Source organism: Saccostrea echinata, unplaced genomic scaffold, assembly GCF_033153115.1.
Source record: "Saccostrea echinata isolate AGI-Se365-2 ecotype Australia unplaced genomic scaffold, CSIRO_AGI_Sech_v1 ptg000006l, whole genome shotgun sequence".
NCBI classification, from domain to species: Eukaryota; Metazoa; Mollusca; class Bivalvia; order Ostreida; family Ostreidae; genus Saccostrea; species Saccostrea echinata.
In genome coordinates this window covers 10,537,620-10,544,375 of record NW_026889755.1, presented here as the reverse complement: position 1 = coordinate 10,544,375, position 6,756 = coordinate 10,537,620, and the positions used below count along the sequence as shown (strand labels likewise).

Below are 6,756 nucleotides of genomic sequence, written 5' to 3'. Positions count from 1 at the left end.
GTATTGTAGAAGAATTACAAATCAATAAATGTTTTATTTGGTTGTGGCAATGATTTAATAAAACATTACAATTTTTTTATAAAGACATGGTAATATAAAATTTGAATTTGAATCGAAACAGTATGAGATAAAATAATTTGAAACACAAATATTTGCTGGATGGTATTAATATTTTTTCTCTTCTCACAAATCTCTCCCTTCCCTCCCTTCCCCCCCCCATCCCATTTTTGTTAATTTGAAAACGATGTGTACACATCTGCGTGTAGGCAGCTACGCGCCTGTCAGAATATATTCAAGTAAAGATATTCAAATCTTAACAGCCTTCAAACTTTCACACCATTGTACTGTTAAAAATTCAAAGTATTATTTATCTAGAAAATTTATTTAATTAAAAACAGCTTTTCAAATTCAAAGGCAGGCTGTGAAGGGATTTCTGAGCAGGTGCAAAAAATAGTCCACAGTTCAAACAGTTCTTCTGGATGAAATCAATTCTGAAAACAAAATGAAATACCATTATGGAAAGTTCATTGGTGTTTTAAAAAAGTGATACTCAAAACAATGCATTGAGTAACATGGAAAGCATACACATGACTCTACTGTTTTTATTATCAAAACATTTCAATAATCTTGCTAGGAATATGTATGATTTATAGCTTATATGGAGCATACCTTTTTATTTTATTGGTGGAAACACTTGCTGCCTGAATGAATTGTTCAAATTGTTTGGGAGTAGCTACAACACAATATATATGTAATGAGTGAATAACATAATGATTACTATTGTAGAATGAAATGACATTGCATTGTAAAAATAAACCATGCTATACTATATTTTCTGAAATTCATAAAATAAATGGAAATAAACTTTTGATACAAAAATTTTCTGGGAAATTGAAACCTATGACATTTGCAAAAGTAGAATTGGTAGCTATACTTAATTTAAGTAAAACAAAAAAATCAATATACTAGAGATAACATTTAATTCTTTCACCTATACAACATTAAAAAAAAATTTAACACTGGCATGCTATAAAATTAATGTGAAATGCTTTAGTGTGATCATACCCAGTGGAGAAATTGATGCATCTATTTTGATAGTTCTAGCTGATGTAAATGCCAATTTTCACCAGTTCTGTGACAGCTACAATGACAAAAGAATTATACATATAAACAGTACATAAATACATATAAGATTGACTCAATGTACATGTAGTCAGACAAATGAAAATTCAAACATTTTATCTTCTACAAATTTACAGCCTAGTGATACAGATAGTAAAAGTTCTATGATGAATTTAAAATATGAAGCAATGGTAAAAACTGAAATCTTAAAATTCACATATTTTTGATTGCCACAGGTATAAATAAAAATTTGTAGGGTCTTATACTCTTGTATGTACAGTGCACATACATTGTGTACTCTGTGCAGTTTGACTTCACAAATACATTGTAAGTGTGACTGCATCTAAATTATACTATTTGATATCATGACGTGCCAAAGGACAACATCATTGCATGTTTAAAAGTGTGCAACTTTCATAATGTGTGTGTTTTTGTGTATGTGTGTGTGGGGGGGGGGGGGGCATACACACAAGGCACTGCACTGCAGTTTGTGACGGACTGTAACAATACATCTTATTGTACATGTTCATGGTTATTTGACATCAATGTAATGAATAGTATGTCTACATGTTAATACCTATGCACATACACACCTTAATGAACGAAAGGGACCTAGGGAGGTAGTGCGGATCGTCTCAGTTTTCCATGATTTCCCGAAATAACGTCATCTTCTCATCAAAAAGATAAACAAGGCCCAGGTCTCTTATTTTATCCCTATTCTCTTTAAAGATTGCCTGATTGTTGCATTTTTTCCACTGTATATCTAAGCTGCTGTTGCCACGTTTTTAGATGTAAACAACATTCCGTGTCGCCGAGTGCAAGCGCTTGGCTGAAGCCGAATGCAGCCAAACGACACAATAAAAAGAGAATTATTTCGAAGACGTGTTGTTACTATATAAGAGAAAATCACTAATGTTTATTTATGTAAACCTGAAAATACAGGCATTCATTACAAATTCTCGCAATCATCATTAAATAGCTTTTGGGAGCTCTATTTCCTTATATAGATCTATCAAGGCGGAGCAACTGTCATGACGTCAAACCTCATTATGACCTCATTACCATATTATCTTCATGTGTAGCCTTAACTGTACTGCGTCACTGCTTAATGGCCGTAAGTGCCGAGTATAGGACAAAACTTGTAGCTTTCCACCGGCCAGTGGTGGCGTCTCCATATGAGTGAAAAATTCTCGAGAGGGACGTTAAACAACATACAGTCAATCAATCTTCCACAATATTTTGGGGTATATATATATATTGTGGGAAAAATATATATTGTAAATGATTTGTCCAAACTTTTGGTTAAGTTTTAATAAATCATAGGAAATTTTAATGTAAAACTACATTCATTATAAATATATGTGACATAATTTTAGGCATGTATATTATGGATGAGGTACCTAAATCAGAGGTAATGGGGGTTGGGTCAGTTTTTCGTCAATTTATTTCTTGTGTATTTTCCAAGTAGCCTATTAAAAATATACACACAGAACATATAACAGACATGAACTTTTGGATATCCCTAAAATCTTACTATTCTTTGATCATCAATCACATAACTTTGATGTACAGATGTAAAAAAAAAATTGTTCAGATTTTGTTTTTGATCACATACTTTCTTACCTTACAAAAATTACATATTTCTTTCAAAAATATAATGAAAATAATGTCAAATCTATATGAAAAATTTCTAGGAAATTTTTACTTTTATTTCACGAAACAAAAACAAATTTGTTACCAAATACTATACATTTATACATGCTGCATGAAAAAATGCACCAGCTCAGAGGGATGATTAAAGTATATCAATGATTTAGGACTCTTCATAATAAATTCACAGAAATCTTGCAATCTATCTTATACTGTAATATCCTGCAGCTAGATTCTGTAAGGTATATACTGGGCTGTCCATGGTCACTAGCTAAGTTTCTGTAGAACATAGATCAATAAAGAGCCTCCCGTAACTATTTTCGCTGTGGCTTTTACCTATTTCTCATAGGCATCAGAACCGAGACTTTTTTTTTCAAAGATAGACTTAATATAGGCATTGATAATTTGGGCTTACCTTTTTCCGTTGCTTTAGCCCCCCCCCCCCCCCCTCCACACTTTCAATAAGCCACCCAACTTTCAATTTGCTTCTGACGCCTATGTTTTTTTAACAGTTTCTTTAGGGATGATTTTACTTTAGGTAGCCACAAAAATGTCCAGGAATGTATATATTTTGAAAAAGAAAATAAAAATCATAAGGACTTTTCCAACATGATATGCTATACAATATATATTTATAGGTTATAGCTAATATATAAAGCAATAATATTCTATGAATGTTTTTTAATTGTGTTTTTACTTATTGGAGTTTCCAAAATATTTCTCGACCAGGAGTGTGCTGGTACTCTACAATCATTGGAAAATGAAATCAGATATTTACTATCTAATGCTTATTTTAGGACATGCAATATCAGCATGTTGAGCATACTTTCATTTTTCGGAATTAATGTATAATTCTATCTAAAATTTAGTGACGCAAATAGCCAAGGAGAGGTATTTACTGCAGCTAGACGGTGCTACAAATAGTCTAGAGAATTTATCTGCAGGAAGTTCATGTATATAGTCGCACCTGTGTTGGTTATTTATTAGCAGGATGATTTTGTATATAAAGTTTTTTGTTCTATGCACAGTGGTTAGGTATTTATCATTACCCATCCATGAATGTTGGCTATTTGCAGGAAGATCCTGTATATCTTTTATGCACGACGGTTGTATATATCACTGTCCCTTTTATACATGTGTCATTATAATCATATTTTGCATATTTCTGAATAAAGATTAATTTTTATAACCAGGAATTCCTGACCTAAACAACGTTGCTGTGGAGTAAATTGTAGACTGTTCTTCAGACATTGACACAGATGATGATGCACAAGAACAATCCATCCCTTGGGATAGTGGACGTCACATTGTTGAACTAGGAGTTCTCGCAAATGCACTGGCGGCGTGGAAGAACTGCTCCAGTCCACTTCAGCTATCCCACACTACTTCAATTAAAAATTACGGCTTGCTGCCATTTTAAAGGTTAGTTTTGTGTAAAATACATAGACATGTATGTCTGTAGATTTCACACATACAAATTACATGTAGATTGGTTTGATTTTTGATCAGCTAATATACCCCCTCCCCAGAACTCCCATGAGTAAAATATTTACTGTGTCGAACACGTATCATATAATAAAAAAAAAATGATTGACCCAAAAAATGTGAATCTAAAAAAAAATCAATTTTTTTTTTTCAATCTGAGTTCTCAACAGTATGAGCTTTTCAAAAATGAATGAACTTAAGGTGTAGTATAAACTACGTATTATTTAATGCAGTGCATGTACCATAGATGTCATAAACTTGTAAGTCTCTGGATGTTAATATGGGTATTGAATAGCAGATATATGACTATTTGATGTGATTGTTTTATGCAAACTTTGGTACTGATATACATATACATAATATACATAAAAAAAACTTTTCAATTCAATACTTAATTGTACAGTTTATATATGATTAATTTTGGAGGAGGTTGGGTCACTGGAGTTCTTAATAAGGTTTAATATAACAATTCAAATAGTATTACATGTATTATTATAAGACATTTGTTTGTGCCATTGGTCATTTGCTATATATATATATATATATATATATATATATATATATATATAAATATATATATAAATATAATATATATATATATATATATATATATATATATATATATATATATATATATATATATATATATATATCTCCAAAGTCTCTTCTTTGTAATAGAATAAAAACACTTTAAAACACTTTTTGAAATATTTCAACCGTGTTACCGGCCTTCATCAGTCGTGTTTATTTGAATGCATAGCAACTAACCTTTTTTTTTATTTACCGGCCTTCATCAGTCGTGTTTATTTAAATGCATAGCAACTAACGTTGAACAACGTATTATGACGTCACAATGTACATATAATAGAAAGACAACGTCAATCAAAATTGCGCGAAAAACATCTGAAAAGATTGCGAGAGTTGCAAAAGTAATCAAATGATACATATATTTGGACTCTAAATAATGTAAAATAAATTATTCCATATAAATAAACATATTTATATATACAATGTACACACGCAAAACTGTTCATATAATGGTTTAGGGGCAATAGTGCTCCCTTTTGTTTATACCAAATGGTATATAAGTATTTAATTTTTCTTCCATAGATTCTCTCTATATTTCCGATAAATATAGGATCTCCCATGATTTGTAGTTGGATATGATTTTTTATCCAACGAGTTGTGTGTTTTTTTATCCCCGAGCCTTGGCGAGGGGATAAAAACACACAACGAGTTGGATAAAAGTCATATCCAACTACAAATCATGGGAGATTCTTTTTATCCCATGTTTAATACTTCACAACCAATGTTTTACACTTTTTTTTTATATAGGACTCCACTTTATTTTACTTCATCGCGCTAATGCAAAAACCATTGTGACGTCACAACTGTGGATTATGAAAAAAAAAAAGAAGAAGTCATATCCACGGGATAAACATGGGATAAACGTCATTATTGTACAGTTTTTCAATACCTATAATACTGTAATCTTTTAATGTGTGAAATTCTGAGTAAAAATGTGCAGCAACAGGGTCATTGGTTCCTCTTCTAATGAATGGGAGATTTAAAACATGTCTTTGGTATAAAGTCCCACCAGTTTCTCCCACATACACAATCTTATTATTCAAAAAGAAAAACATTTTATTTGTACTTGAAACCAAAGATAAAGAACCTGATTTAATATGTATATCAATTTAATGATGTATGCATATGTATATCTGTATTTTTATTGAAGTTTTCCCGAACTTTTTACCTGAACGCAAAGAGCAATTGACTATGACGACATAGTACATTTGACTTCACAATTACGACGTCATATACTCCGCGTATCATTGTGTAACGTTACTATGTAACTACTGTTGTTTATTTTGTAAAGCTTCTGAAGATAGAATGAAAGGCCTAAAGCTTTACTGAGGTTTGTCGTGTTTTTCTTCCTTATTTTAAGTATATATATATATATATATATATATATAATCCGGACTTCTTGGTTAGGGAACCCAGTTAAGCATTTATATATCGGTCTGGGACCCCGATGGATTAAGCAGACTTTTTCCGGTCTCCCTAATATTTTAACTGATCATTAAGGCAGTGTACTTTGTGGTAAGATGACTGATGTCCTGAAATAAGACTCTTTCGTAATTATTTTTTTCAATGCAATTATAATTTCTGCATTTTTTATTCGCATAGCGAGAAATAATTAAATTATTTATAACCCGGCATATATTTTCATAGGAATATATATATCTATTAAGTCGCCCAGAGAAAATGTGTAATATTAATCAAAATCCGCTATATATGAATAGTTTTAATTAATATCCCATTTAGTTTAATCATTTCCTATATTTTCTTACCCTTCATTCATTCGTGAGTTCAGTATTTAAAATTTCGAAAATTCATGGTCTACAAATGACTCATGTTTGTCTGGCAATAAGTTGCCTGGTTTCCGGTCGACCTGGAGAACCAGAAAAGAAGACGATGGCAGACGCCTCGAAGTGC

The 6,756-nt window shown here is 31.4% G+C and overlaps 1 long non-coding RNA gene across 1 annotated transcript; it reads right to left on the bottom strand.

Moving 5' to 3' along the window:
• Positions 1 to 323: 323 nt before the first annotated feature.
• LOC133180517 (uncharacterized) lies at positions 324 to 1,143 on the bottom strand. The gene is made up of 3 exons (XR_009720344.1): positions 1,066 to 1,143; positions 670 to 733; positions 324 to 491 (listed from the first exon to the last, which is right to left on the bottom strand). It is a non-coding gene; the product is annotated as an uncharacterized LOC133180517 (long non-coding RNA).
• Between the last annotated feature and the right edge of the window lie 5,613 nt (positions 1,144 to 6,756).